General features: G+C 39.3%; 1 protein-coding gene and 1 long non-coding RNA gene across 2 annotated transcripts in view; one reads left to right on the plus strand and one right to left on the minus strand.

Annotated features, from left to right (window-relative positions):
* Positions 1 to 16,015, plus strand: part of ing2 (inhibitor of growth family, member 2) — a 19,057-nt gene that overhangs the window by 1,400 nt on the left and 1,642 nt on the right. The gene's annotated exons all lie outside the window — the stretch shown is intronic.
* LOC118338379 lies at positions 270 to 1,887 on the minus strand. The gene is made up of 3 exons (XR_004797244.1): positions 1,672 to 1,887; positions 841 to 940; positions 270 to 341 (listed from the first exon to the last, which is right to left on the minus strand). It is a non-coding gene; the product is annotated as an uncharacterized LOC118338379 (long non-coding RNA).

The following is a 16,015-nucleotide window of genomic DNA, read 5'->3' on the forward strand; positions in this document are numbered from 1 at the left end:
CCAAGCTGGGAAATTGCAGCTGTCACCCAGACGCATGTTAAGGGGTGTTTCAATTACTCCTCCTTCATTTATATATAATGAGGGTAGAGTAATTGAAAAGCTTAAAAGAAAAAGAAGACTTCCATACATTTTAATAGACTTGTCTGTGTTCATTTATTGGATGTTTTACTGACTACAAAAGTCAGGGACAGCTTGAAGCAAGGTTAAGCAGAGTCAACACCTTTTCTTGACAGTTTGAGCCACAATAAATCACTGCTCTGATAAACTTACCTGTACTGCCTTTGAAGCTCCAGGGCCGTGGCTGAAAGGTCCACATACTGACAGCTGCTGGACGCCAGATACTGAAAACAGAATTCAGCATAAAAAAAGATGACTGATACTGATATCAGAAGTTCAGACAGTTTCGGTTCACATGGCAATGTAACAGGAAAAATAACATGGAAACAGCATTAATTAATCTGAGAACAAGAGCAGACTCAGGGGGTTACATTTATCACCGCTGTAGTCTCCCTCATGATGTCCTCTGATGGTAGGACAGTTACCATACTGTCCCATTATTTAAGACTTATATTTAGGATTTATCATCTTGTCCTGTTCAGTTACTGTTTGAAATAAATTAAAATTAAGTTTATTATTGCTATTATTACCTTGCTTGTTAAAAGACTGATAAAAAGTTTACTGTCATAGAGGACTAAAGAAAGCAGAAAATATTCACATTTGAGAAGCTGGAAAAAAAAAACAATTTATTGATTATAAAAATATTTAGAGATTAATTTAAAACTATTTGATTAATCAATTAATAGTTGCAGCTCTAAACTCAGTGTGTTTCTCAGGCTGTACCTGCTCCACTCTCTGTTTGAGCCGACTGTCCAGTGAGCCACCACTTCTGTTCTTCATCTCTGAGCTTCTCTGAGCCGGCAGCAGGACTTTCAGGACAAGACTGAAAAGAGAAATGTAAATCAAATCATATGTCTGTCAAAATAATGGCAGTATGATGTTTGTATCACATCGTGCAACCAAAGACTCTTGTCATAAATGACAAAGAAAAGCAGCAAATCAAATCCTCACATTTAAGAAGCTGGAACCAGTGAATATTTGTTATTTTTGCTTGTAAAATGACTGAAACGATTAATTGATTATCAAAATAGTTGCCAACTAATTTTCTTGTGACCGACTAATCAATGAATGGTTGCAGCTCTCCTCTCAAAGCAGTGAGCGACATACATACACACTTACATATAGGAAGCATCGATAAGGGTTATTTCCATCATAATCACAACTTTAATCATTTAACTATAATCTTTTTTTTATTAACAGATGAGTAATATAAAAATATCAGTAGGCCTGGATTAATCAATAGAGAAGTCTGTTAGATGGCACGTACTCATAGAACTGGAGTTACATCCAAGAACTACTATTTATCAATAATAATAGTTAGCTACTATATCTGTTGTAAAACATGAGGTAAATCATTAGCAAGCTAGCAGAATGTCACAGTTTTAACCTCCTTACTTCATGGCACAATAACATTTCCTTTCATACATAACGAACTGTAAGTTAGAGAACTTATAGTGACATATTTCCAGGTGGTTGTAATGTGGACAGACAGAAGTCAACCCAAACACTCTCAACAGTTCACTGACAGCTTTAAGGTGACACGTCGTAACTAACCTTAACAAAAACACCTCCACATAGCCAAATGTCTCCAATTCTTCTTCTTTTGGGTTTACAGCCTTACCAACTCTCCCGTTAAACTGACTATAAACTGTCTTTAGAGTCTGGCAGCGTGATAACAAGACACACTACTGACCCCGGAAGTTAATTTACGAACGTAAACGACATGACCCGCCCTACGCGACCTCTGATTGGCTTACCATCTGACATTTTTACCAATCGCGCTCCTCTTTTATACATTTAACCAACCCAAACAAATGAAGGTAACGAGAAGTAGCCAATCAGAACGGTCAGGACGTCGCCACGCTAAGACAATGAATGGCATCCGGGTGACGGTTTTCAAAATAAAACAGGGTCTTTCGTCTTTCCATTGTTTTGTTTTTTTTATGTATGTGTACAAACAACAACCCTACATCATACAAAAGTCAAATAAGAGTGCATACAAAAAACAAAACAAAAAACATTTGGGCAAAGCCAGTCAAAATACATACATACACAAAATATAAATAATAATTACTAAATAAATGATTCGTAGTATCATCACAAAACACACAGTTGTTGGTTTAAGATCCAAAACAAATGCATAGTAAATAATACATTTATTGTTTACTTTATACTGTTGATTTTGGAAGTATTTCAGTACACCTTGTGTTGTACAAAATAAACTCAATAAAACTATGTTTGTTTGAATGAGATCCTTTGTAGTTAACCCTTCTATATGAGGGAAAAACAACAACAACAAGGAATTAACACAAAATGATTGTTGTAAAGTTGAGTTGAACAGAAAGAAAGCTCCTATTTTTTTTTTAAACAGTACTAATAAAAATGAATTACATTTTACATATCAATGATATATTATTGAGTATAATTACCTACATTTATCAGTGAATGAATCTGGATTCATTCACAGCCGTGAATTAAATTTAAACCTTCTTCTTTCTTAGATTCTTACAATTACAGTGTTTACAAAAAATAAGAGTACACTGTACAGTTACACTGCAATACTGTAATAAGGCATTGTAATTATACAGCCTGTAAAACTTTATACATTTTGTTAACTATTGTTTTTATTTTTTAGAGTTGTTGTTGAGTTGTTTGTCATCCCATGTTGGCGTTCAATATGGAACAAGCTGTAACAGAGCATGCTCTCACTTTCACTTCCTCCCTCAACTAGTTTGACAGCTGTACTTCCTCATTATTAGTTTGACAGGCTGGCAGTGTGTCGGTCGGTGTGTCGGTCATGAAGGACGGTATCAGAGCCGAGGAACAGGTGGACGTTTCCCGCCAGGAGCTGTATGAGGACTATGTGAGCTGGTACCTCCACCTGTGTACCGAGGTCCAGCCGTGCCGCGATGCCGGGCTGCTGAGGAAGGCGGCTCGGTATCTGCTGAGGGAACCAGAACTCCGAGGAGCTTTCACACTGTTCCCATTCTACCAGGCTGTGAGCGAGGGCTGTGGAGCCCTGAGCTCAGACTGCAGGAACCTGCTGTCTGCTTTCATCAAAGCCACAGAGCTGCTGGAAACCCTCTGCGTCAATCTGTTCCTTCAGCCCTGGAGAAAGGAAATCAGGACACTGAAGGTATTTCTTTCTTTCTTTTTCTTTCTTTCTTTCTTTCTGCCAGCCACTTCCAGGTACCTTTCAGGTAACCAGGTAACTTAATTACCTCTTGTCTGGAATTCAAAGGATGTGTGCTGCACTGGGTCAGAGTTTAGTATTCTCTGTATTCATTTCTGTTGTGCAATTCTGTAGTACTGTCACAATACTGAAGGACATTTATTTCTTTATTGTAAGTGTCAAATGCTGCAGTAAAACTGTCATGGTTCTGGGATTAAGCCAAGGTTGTAGCCATGGAGTCTATGTTTGGTCTGGGGGCGTGTACTACCCCTCAAAAAAGTTTTTAAAAAGTCTTCTAAATTTAAAAATCCATTCCCTTCCGTTTGCAATATGTGGAGGCCAACAGGAGTCAGTATTTGCTCAGATAACACTTTATATTAAAGGTACACATACAGTGTTTAACAATAAATAGTCCCTTATAAGCATACATATTAGTACACTGTAAAACCAGATAACTTTTTACTTAGAAATTTAGGTAAAACTAACTGAATTTTGTAAGTTAAAACAACATTCTTACAACCCTCACCACAACATACACCTAATTCTTTTAGTATTTTTTAAAAACAATTTTCAGTGTAAATTTGCTTAATGCGTTTTTTCCCACCTGTATTCAGAAATAAATGTTGGTGGGAAAAAAACATTGCATTTAGGGGTGCGTTCAGAAGTGCGATGTTTAATTTAAGACCAATGTATAATTACATTTGCTAATGTTTATTGCAGACAGCGCTGCTCGGTTGCATGTCATAGCATAACATTTGTTTCTATCAGTATATTGGGGGAGACATTTTGATGTGGATTATGTGTGTTATGTTATTTTTACATTATATATAGGCTAGTAACCTAACCCTAACCCTAAACTGCATTACAAGAAAGCTTCCTTTCAAAATGTGACAGTTAACACAAAACAGCTGATTGCCCCACAGGCTCCCATTAGATACAACAATACCAAACACATTTCTCCTGAGGGTGGCCCCACAGAGGACTGCTAAATCCTAAATTAAAACTCAAGCCCTTCAAGCATGTAGAAAAAAAACTACAGTGGCCATGAAACTTGAGCCTATCTAGAGCCAGTGTTTGGTTTGTCCATTCTGGGCTACTGTAGAAACATGGTGGTTCAAGATGGTGGCCTCCGCAGAAGGTAACAAAGGCACTGTGATTCTTATTTTCAAGTGATTATACTCTAATGAAAACATAGCTATGAATATTATATTCCATTTCTGACAAAAGATCCTCCTAAATGTTACACACTCAACCTTTAATGAGGAATATACACCGTATATAGGCAGAGCATCAGATTAAATAATAAAGTTATTCAAATAAAATGAAGACACACCCTCCTCAAGAACTCAAGACCAGGAGGTAAAGCAAGGTCCTTATCATGTTGAGCATGTCAGCTTATCTTCTGCTTTAAAGGTGAGTATTTCCAAATAAATGTGTTCAGCATTATTATTATTATTATTATTAACACCCTGTTGCATTATCCCATAAATTGTGTCAAAGGTGAAAGTTTTACCACAAGGGTTCCATTATAAAACATTCTATTCCATACATAACTAAGGTTCACTCAGGTTGAAAAGTTTACCTAAGGGTAGTATTAGAGGACAAGAGCCTGTTAATTTAATCATAATCAGTATTAGGGGTGTAAGAAAATAAAGAAAAATATTGTGATTGTGAAATTTTGAGATATTGTAGTGACTCTTAACCACACTGTATCGATTTTTTTTTTAAGCCCAAACTACTAGATATCAGTGTTGTGAATATAAACTGAAATCTATGATGTTGGACGTTACAGGAACATTTTGCTCAGATTTTATGCATATTGTTGTTTTACACAATATTTTTGTTAAAATTTTTAACACCTTGAAATACAGCCTTTTACATTCATATAATCAACACAACATAAGATTGTTACATTTACTCAAAAAAGGGAAAAAACAACTCAAAACTAGAATAGTTTTAACAAATGGCAATCTATTCATAATTGACTTGAATATATTAATTGCAAACAATGTTCCTCTAGTTTCCGTAAATTTTGTGCATATATCTGGTATGTTTTTATTATATCTATTTAGTTCCATCGTTGTCTCATAAGTCCGCATTTAGCATTTATACTGTATAAGTTCACGGCATGTATTTAAAGATTTAGTATGAGCATTAGTGCAAGCTGTTTTCCAATATTCATCTGAAATTTTCCTTGTAATATATTGAATTGTAACCACTTTATTGTGATACGTATCATATCGCCAGACTCTTGCCAATACAGAGTCCTAATCAGTAATCATTAGGTTTTGGATATATACACATGGAAATAATTATATGACTGTCCAAAATGTTAAGGCATTTCTGCTGAGGAACCCAGATGTACTCTGTAATGTTAACAGCAGTATGGTGTTTACCGGTAGATTTAGACACTACTACTGGTGTACAAGTCAAGGATATTTAGGCCTTATAGTTAGAGCTTTTATTATCATAGACCAAATTGTTGGTCAAAGAGAAATTAAGACTTGACAGAAAAGTCCCCTTTTGCACATAGTTACGTTATTTTGGAATGAAAGCCCTGTAATGGTTTCAGATAGTATCAGTTGTTCTACTTCCTGTTTCTGTACAGGATGGGGAAGACAGGAAACACCTGAAAGAATTAACACTGAGACACTGACACTATGACACAGTTGGCAGTGGGTAATGAGACAGGAGATCAGAATATGAAAATGTAAAATCCAAATTTCTGACAGAGCCTACCTACCCCACCTATTCCTTCCTACCCCATAAATATCGTCACACTTCTTTAAAGACCAAAGTTAAGAGATCCTTAATAATTTTTTTTAATTTAGTAATAAATGAAATGTATTCTGTTTGTCTGTGTCTCTTTCAGACGTTTACAGGTCCATTTGTTTACTGTCTCCTGCCGGTTTTCAGCAGTTCTACAATTCAATCAGTCCTGGCCTCTATTGGCTACCTGCCCAATCCTGACGCTCCACAAAGGTAGGGAACAAGGAGAAGACAAACCAGAACAAAATCCTGTAGACATCAAGTCACAAATTTCCATGCCAGGAAACACATCCTCTATAGACACACATCCACTTGTAAACAGTGTAATAGCCCTGGACTTCAGTCAAGTGAGTCAGACTGAAAATGTCAAGAAAATGGCACCTCATAGATAATAAGTCTTATTTTCTTTTCTCTCTTTAATTTAATTTGACAGATTGAGGGACAAAATCTCCATCTGATGTCTTGAAACTGCTGACTCAAGTTTAATGTTAAAGCGTCCAAAATCCAGTAATTGGAATTTGAGGTCATAAAATGTATATAATGAAGTTAACATTACTTGTACAAAGCTGAATTTTTCAAATTCACTTTTAAATGAGTTTCTGGGAACAATGTGTATTGATCATCTGTAACAACTCCAAAACCAAACCGACATGAAACCAATACTGATTTTCCTTCAAATCCTTTGTACTTTCTTGCCAGTATGGATGTTAAATAAGAATCCACTGAGCCTGAACAAAAACAACCAATCAGGGGTCTCATTTATAAAACTGTGCGTGGAAACGTTAGTAAAGTGACGTTGACGCCCCCAAAAGCCAATGGTTGCGTTGCGGCGAAAAATATTCAGAACTTATAAAACCCTGCGTTCGCACACCTGTAAGCAATGTTTGCTTTAATAAATCACAGGTGCCTACAAATTGCGCAGCTGAATCAGGCTTCACGTTCCGCCCTGTACACGCCCCTTTTTAACCATAAATGGTCAATGCAAACGACCTGCATGAGATGCGTCGTGATATAAAAACAGACTCAGAGGCAAGTATTATGTTCTGTCGAAACAATGGGCAGGAAGACTGAACGAAAAGCAAGAAAGTGAATTTCACGGAGCTCGTGAATGAAGTGGGGAGGTGTGTAGTGCGAGCCGAAAAGTAGTTTTGTTCGGCGGTCACGGGACTGGGATCACTAACAAGGAAAAAGCAGATGTGAGTGGCAACATGTTGCTGAGCAGTGAACTCTGTCAGTGGCACGGGTGCCACAGTCCCAGAATTAAAAAAGAATGGTCTGAACAATAAAGGTACATATTCTTTATTTCCTCAACGCACAGCACATGTTATAATTTTATTGCTCAAATGTTACTGATCGTATAGTGAAGATCGTTAATCTACAGGTGGATGTTAAATGGACACATGTGGACAGATGCTTTATTCCATGCATCGGCGCCGTCCTCTAACTCCTCCTGCGCTCCGGGAGTGGGACAGTATGGAGTGAAACGGGAATTAAATATAGAGAAATTTTGATTTTGAATTTTCATTTCGATTCTAAGGAGATGTTTTCTGGAGTAATAACTGAAAATAACGCAGTTGACTTTTTAAAAATCATTCTGATTACATAGATTTAAAACGCATGATACGGGTTGAAATTAAACTTATGAAGGCGATGATAAAACATATCGTTATTCTCACTCTACTTTCTTCCAGTCTGACTTCAGTTTCACCACCACACGTCTGTGTCGCCAATTCTCCTTTTCCTCAAACCAATGCGTACGCATGGGTCAGAGTTTGCTTAGGGCTGCGCACATTCTCACCGTCAAGTTTTAATAGATCACAACCCTTGGCGTGGAAGTCACGTATGCCCACATTTCAGCCCTGTTTTGTGCGTACGCAACGGTTATAAATGAGACCCCAGAACTGATTAGTGATAGTTAAGTCTCACCAGTCAAATCCCATAAGGAGCACTAAGAAAAAAGAAAGAGAAGCGAAAGGAACCTGATTGTTTCATGGATTATCTGTCTCATGTTCTACTGTCAGTATATAGTAAAAGTTTTAACAAATATGACAAAAAGTTATATTTATAAAAGTTACGTAGGTAAATGTTTTTGTTAGAGCTGCAAGCCATTCAATTCCTTGCACCCCATCCACTCCCTAATTTAACTTTTTCTATTATATATCTATTTTATTTCTAAGACCCAATGCAGACACAAACAAATTCACACAGAGCTGCTGCATGTTATGACATATACAGAAATTGCCCCTGTATTTTCAGTCTGTCTCTGGCATTAGTGTACCTGCAGAAGAGCAGAAGGTAGTCTTCAGTCATCTCCACAGCTTGTATAGAGGCAGCAGCATGCTGAGCAGACAGGACAGACAGCACAGCTCCCCCTCTGGCACTGAATACTGCTGCCTCATCACCAGACCTCCAAAACAGAAAAGAACAAGTATCAAATGTCCCTATTCCAAATCATATACTAGCCATACACTACCAATTGACAGTGCAGCATTTTAGCACGTAGAATGATTTATTACACAATTTATTATTTATTTTGTGGTGTTCTGAGATGTTACTGGAGACTTGCAGACCCTGTATATTTTTTCACTTTTTATCAACTGTGAGCAACTCTCTATTTGTGTTATATGTTGTAACATGGGACAATACACATACATACATCCATGAAAAGTGTCCTGAGATAACTCGGAATGGAATATAATATGTATGGGTATGTTTTCATTGGTGTATAATTACCTGAAAGTAAGAATGGCTGTGTTTTCCATGCCATGTTGAACCACAATGTTTCTACAGCAGCTCACAAGGGACAAACCTAACACTGGCTCTAGATAGGGCTGTTTCCCAAGTTTTGCAGCCAGCAAAGAAGGAGAGTGAGAGAGGGGATGGTATGCAACAAAGGGCCAAAGGCTGGAATTGAACCACTGCAGCAAGGACTCAGCCTTAGTACATGGGGTGCCAGCTCTATCAGGTGAGCAGTCAGAGAGCCCCCTCTTTGGTTCTTCTTAAGCATAGCAAATATAAATAAATCAGATTTTACTGATGCAAAAGTGTTAGAAAAGATCTATCTGATGCACACATTTTTAATCGTGGCCATCGCTTATTTAACATTAACATGTTGGTGCACCAGTGCTACCACCCCTAGCAATTACAGGTTAATGGTAAAAGTTATGATGTAGAGAGGAGTTGTTAAGTCAGTGAACTGACTCAGTAATGTCATTTGCTGCCATTTGGATCACAAATTGTGCTTTATATTTTATTTATGTTGTTTTCCTAGTTTAAATGGAACACAAAATATGGCTAGAATTAGTATACGGATGGAAAAAAGCTAGTTGCCTGAGAAGTAGCTGCAGTTAGCTACAGTGGCTAATGCAGGGGCTACTGCCACTTAGGCTTTTGCTGCTTGTCCCAATATACACTGTTTTGCCAGATCCTACTTGATCCACATCAACAAAGTTAGTGAGATCCAGATTGAAAATCATAATTTTCCAGTAAATAACCTCAGGAAGGAGATTTCTGTAAAAAAAAAAATCATTGGAACATTGTAGGTTATTTACTACGAAGCACTTCCTTTTTCCGTTACCTTTCAAGATTAAGGCTTTAACACTGAAGTGAGCCAAGTGTAAATGAGCCGATGCTCCGTCCCCGTCGTCTTGTATTTCTAACAACCTTGTGTATCTGATACCTCCTCCTGTCAGGTGTCAAGGTATGGCTTCTGTGCTAATTACTCTGAAAGCATCCATGCTGTTTTAATTAGACGGTAACAGAATGAGAAACTCTTTTATGATCTTGCTGTTATCCCCTGGTCATCAGATTCAGAGTCACCCATCTATGTGACAGGAACTGTGGCGTGAAGGCATCACTGCAGTGCTATGTTACACTGGTGAGGCACATGAGTAGTGGCCTGTCTTAATAATTCAGAACTGTTTTCAAAGCCAGTGGTGAAATTAGTGTGGGTACTATGGAGGCCTGATTTCACAGCTTGTTTACAAAGGGATATGTGATATTATTTAAGACCATGGTCAATCGCAGTGACACTTGTGACTCCTGCATTGTGAATGTGATGCTGCTGAGGTCACCATCATTTGATAGTCATAGTGACCTACTGGGCTGCTGTTTAACCCTTTAAAGGGGCAATCCGCCACCAAGATACATATTTCCTCTTACCTGAAGTGCTATTCATCCATCTAGATTGTTTTGGTGTGAGTTGTTGAGTTTTGGAGATCATCACAATATGCCAAACATATGCCACAAGACAAGGCTATGGCCTGGTCTAACCTGATGCTGTCTGACCTGTAGGCAAAGAGGACGTAGTCTCTGATGGAGTTGTTGGACAGCAGAACAGAGTGGTTTCTGTGGATTGCCTCACGCTCCATGGAAATGTTCACACAGTGCAGCAGAGAGCAGGAGGCGGCCAGGTCAAAAACCTAACAAACACACCAGCGACACGACCTATATGAACCTTTTATAAACTTTAATACAAGGCTCTCTTTCCAAAGTTCCTAACAATCACTATGGACACTCTTTTACACTTAGTGGCAGCAGAACACAATGTTATTGTAGTTAAGGGTTAAGCAATAGTCTATTGTCCCTATTCACACATCCAGCAGGAACAGAGCAACATTAGTATTCCAATATTCACATTCTTTTAGCTCTCTTTTGGTCCTCAATAACTCCTGAGAGAAATAGCTGGGTCTTTAGCAGCTAAATGCTCCACTGTGTTTATCAGCTTGTCTCTAACTGTGTCTGTCTGCTGTTTGCTGCTGAGCAGGTAGCATCTAGCTGTTGTTACCTTCACTAGATGACTCCCATCATAGAAGACCACCAGCAGCTGTCCTTCACAAGTCGTGGTGACTATGGGACGGTCCACTGAATCACTTTCTGAATACACAACTCGCCCGGATTCAACCTCTCTCACCTGAAACACAGCAACATATATAACTCTTGGTGTTTTATTTTTTTCCTTTCCCACAGTGCTTCATATCCAAATCATATTAATTATGTAAGAATATAAGAATGTGTTTGGATACTGTAGCTGCCAGAACAGATACTAAAAGCTAGCAAGTTGTTTTTACAATGTGGTTGTCCAACCTGCAGTCTTTGTCCCATGCAGACTATAAGCATTTTATCATCCAGACCGAGTGTGATGGAATCTGCCACCACTCCCTCCACCGCATCCAGGCTCCTGATAATTCGCCTCTGCTCCAGATCCCAAAACCTCAACCTTCCATCAGATTCACTGGTGACACCCAAGGGTCCTCTCTGCCCCCCTCCCAGGGCAATCACACTGGTCAAGTGACCTGGTTAGTAAACACACCATCTTTCAGTCAATTCATTATACAGTTAGTTATAGCAAGCAGCTTAGACTAATATTCACATAAATAATGTAGCAACATAATGTAGTACTTTGGTAGTAGTAGGTGTGGAGTGGACTAGCACGTACTTTAAGTGCTGTGTGTATTGATCAAGTCAAGTCCATTTCATTTATATTGGCCAATATCAGCAATCACAAATTTGCTTCAAGAGGCTTTATAATCTGTACAGGTATGGCACAGTATGACAAATAAGTAGGACAAACTCCTGCAAAAACCTCTTTAACTAGGAAAAAGCAAGAAACTTCAGGAAGAACAGAGAAGGGATCCCTCTTCCAGGACAGACATGCAATAGATTGTGTGTACAGAACAAAGGAACATTACCAAACCGGTCCCAAATAGACCAGCTTGGTCAGTGGCCCTCCCTTCAAAATTGGACACTGTAGGTATCCCTCTAGCGTTATTTCTGGATGCACCCGCTGTTAAAGTCAGGTGATGTAGTATAAAGAGCAAGAGAGTCTGCATATAGAGGTGGTGGGGTGGATAGATGGTCCAAACAAGCAAAACTTTAACCAATTAGACTGCAGTTCGTGTCCTGTGTGAAACCAAAAGTCTAATTCTTCTTGTTTCTTTTAAAGTTATTTTTTTGGCCTTTGGTTGGCTTTAACTTATAATCTTTTCCAAAAACTAAGGAAGTAGTTTTTGTGCCTATACCTAACCAAACTGGGACTGTTTTACGTTAACCACACAAGCTTTATTTCTTTCTTTTATTTAAGTCCAACCGGATGCCATATATTTATAATTACTAACTTGACTGGAAGTTGCAGATGTTGCATATTTATTCTTGCTAACTTGACCACGGACCCCTGCACATCCAGAAATGATGCAAGAGGGAAACCTACAGCCTCACATTTTGAAGTGAAGGGCTACTGACCAAGAAGTAGTATTTGACAAGTTGAGAGTGGGAACATGCTAAAAATGACAGTAAAGACAATCATGATGACAACTCTGTAAAGCAAGGCGGTATATGTGTGGTATGTTACCTGCTAAGAGGATGTGTTGAAGGCCTCCTGGGGGCAGCAAACAGGTTGAGGAGGGCAGCAACACTGGCAGGGAGGACTGTGTACACTGAGCCAGTAGAGCATGGAGGTAGCTGAACTTCAGCGGGTCACCTGGGTCAGACACATGTAATGTAGCACAATACAATCTTAATTAATCCTAATGTCCCGCAAAAATACATTAATTTATTGTTCCCCTGGCACAATTAGCATATTGGTATGACCCGCCTTTGAAAATATAAATGTGTTGGATTAGTCAATCTTTAAGGCAGCCAATGCAGGTTTCATTGCATATTTTACAGACAAACACCTCATACTAGTGATTATAAATATAAGCACATTTTAATATATATTTATATTTACATATAATACAACCATCATTACTTCTGACTATTTTCCAAAGCTGACCAAAGTGTTTTTTTAATCTCTCTGAAAGGACCTCCTCAACCCTTTGAAGTACCTCAAGGGTCAGTCCTTGGGCCTATACTATTCTCCATCTACATGTTTCCTCAGGTCACTCAGTGTACAGTTCTATGCAGATGCCTACCAGGTCTACTTCTCCTTTGATTTTAACATTACCATCCATGCATTTGAGCACATCCATGACTCTATTACAGAAGTTTAAAACTGGCCTTTTCAAAATGCCTACAAATTCTGATAAATTTGGAAACTTGTTTTATAAATGACTAAATAAATAATGTTATATTATTATTTTTTTTAATATATTGTTTTGGGGCTTTTTGCTTTTATAGGATAGTGACAGCTGAAGATAGACAGGAAAGGGGAAGAGAGAGAGAGGGGATGACATGCAGCAAATGGTCCATGTGGTGCCAGCTGACCTATCAGGGCACCCCATATTATCTTTTTTTTTTTTTTTTTTTACAAATGAAAAATTTTAGTGGTCTAGAATCCTCATTCAAATGTATACAACTCCACCTCTTTCACCTGATATACATATGACATATACTGTCAATAAATAGTGACACTCACAAGATTCCGACAAATTATACCTTTAGCAACGGGGCGGTCCTCAATAATAATTTTTCCCAGTCGACCCATAAGCTGGGAAGCCAACTGACAGGGGTCCTGCAGCAGCACCGCTCTAGACATTTCAAGAGCACCCGACAGCACCTCGACATCCACCAGCACCCTAGGGGGAGAGAAAGTACGTATTTATACAGATAAAATAACAGAGGGATATACTGCAACAAATAAGTCTGAATACATACGCCTCTTTCCTCATGTGTATGATTCAGTGCTTTGACGCAACAAAGATGCAAAAGACAAAATTCTGTATTCTGCATCATGAATCGCCATACAGAACAGGTAGCTTTATACATTTAGCCTTTTCACATGGTCGGGCAACAACAAGTTTTTATTCTTGTGAACAATGTGTATCTTGCTATATACTGTATCATCAATGTTATGTACAGTTTAAGACAAAAAGACAGCCTTCTGTCTGTCCTCTGATAGGACCTACTTGTCTGGCAGCACAGCCTTGTTCAAGTCCTCCTTGATGTCCAGGACAGACAGACCCCAGGCCTTATGCAGCAGGAACTCATAGTTGAAAATGCATTCAGACAGGAAAGGCAGGATTTGGCCTGAGTGGACCAGGTGGTAGGGCAACCCATGAAGCTTCCTCAAATTGAATTTATAACTTTTAGTCATACCTTCACCATCCTCTCCCTCATTTAATGTCCATGCCAGTGGCTGGAATATGTGTGTGTGTTGCGACTTGTCTTGGTAATAGGCAGCATAGTCTGCATGTAAAGCCATGCGAGAATCAACTGTTTTTAAATAGTGGTTCATGCACACATGGCTCAGCTCAGAATGAGTCCAACGGTACACCCACGTCCGATCTGTCCTGACCTCGGTTAGGTGACGGCCGAGGCCACGTCTCAGTCGAGCCCACAAGACATAAGGCACCCTTGGTTTGCTGGAAGAGGAGTGACATGAGGTCACTTCCTGGAGCACCTTCCCATCTCGGGCCAGTAGGTCCAGTAACTCCTGAAGATGGACATAAACATAAACTGAATCAGAATTTCAAATTGAGCCTGGATCCTTGTAGCTGGATACTGCTACTTAAATAATCCAGGTTTTGGGAACTATATTGCCTCATGACTGTAGGGTTTGAAGCTAGGACATTGTTAGCTTACCTTAGCACAAACACTGGAAGTAGGGGCCAGCTACATATGCCAGCTAACCTGGATCTGTCCTAAGTTTAAAAATATACCTGGCAACACCTCTAAAGCTCAATAATTAACACATTGGTTCTCGTTTGGTTGAATCCATACAGAAAACAGAAATGTAAAACAACAAACTGTGCTTTAGTAAGAGTTTGATTGAGTTATATGGTTTGTTGATCTGATTGGTCACCTGGCGCAGTCAGGGGTAATAATAATCTATTTCCTTGCAATTAAGTTGTAGAAAACTTTAAGTCATCCATTCTTTTATCAGATCAGTCCGTTTTGAATTGTGTCTAGCTTTATGGAGTGGTTACAACTAAAAGAGAGGCATAGCTTTGTTTCATCAGCATACAGTTAGAATGTGGCCAAGGGGAAGCATGCAGCAGGTCTTGGTCACAGCATGGTACCAAAAACTGAACCTTGTGGCACACCGAATATATTAAAGGGGGTAGAAATGTTGCACATATTGCCCCATTCAGTGTAATCCAACTCTGACTATAACTATTTCAGTGATTATATATTAATTATAGAAATCTATAGGAAGCCCTAAAAGGTCATAACATACCCCTCCAGAGCCAGATTTCCATAATGTAAATAATGATAAATGTAGTTTTAAGGTCAATAATAGAAATGCCTTCCAGACAGCATCTAACCATTATTCAACCAATGCTGGGTGTCCAAGCCAGGATGGCCAACCTGTGATCACTGGCACAGGCTTTACCCATATCTGCATGTTGATTTCCAGTGTGCGCTAAGGTGATGCTAAACTGCTTGTAGGAAAAAATCTAAAAACAAAAGTGATTAGTGATAATGTGTATGTGCAGCTTGTGGTTAAATGTAGCGTTCTCCACCTGTTCAGTGACACCCCAACGTGAGATGGATATCAGAGACGCAGCCCGTCTCACCAGCTGCCTACCCAGCTCTCTCTCCAGGCGAGCTAGCACACCAAGGTAGAGGCCCTCCAGGCTAGGTGGAAGGCTGAGGCTTGCCTGGGGGGAGTAGGAGGTCCAGAGCATGCTCTCAGAGTAAGCTGCTTCTAGGTACAGAGGACAGGGGCAGGACAGGCAGGCGTGGACCAGCAGCTGCCACTGCTGCTCCTGCAGACACCGCTGGTCAGTCCGCAGCTTGGTCTCTAATGCAGCTGTGATGTCCTCAGGACTGAGTGGGGGGATGGACAGGACTGTGGGAAGGGCTGACTGTTGGTTGGTGAGAAAGAGAAAACTATAAATCAAAGAAAGATGGAAATAATACAGGAAGTTGAGGCAAGTTGTTGGTAGGACCTGTGTGGTGTCGTGTTTGGGGCCGAGCTGCTTCTAACATTAGCTCAGCTTGTTTCTCTGATAACTTAAGATCCAGACGTCCGATGACTAAAATCCTTCATCCGGTTCAAATCTAGAGTTAAAAAGC

The sequence above is a fragment of the Morone saxatilis genome, unplaced genomic scaffold, assembly GCF_004916995.1.
Source record: "Morone saxatilis isolate NCDOM2014 unplaced genomic scaffold, NCSU_SB_2.0 Contig4, whole genome shotgun sequence".
Lineage (NCBI taxonomy): Eukaryota > Metazoa > Chordata > Actinopteri > Moronidae > Morone > Morone saxatilis.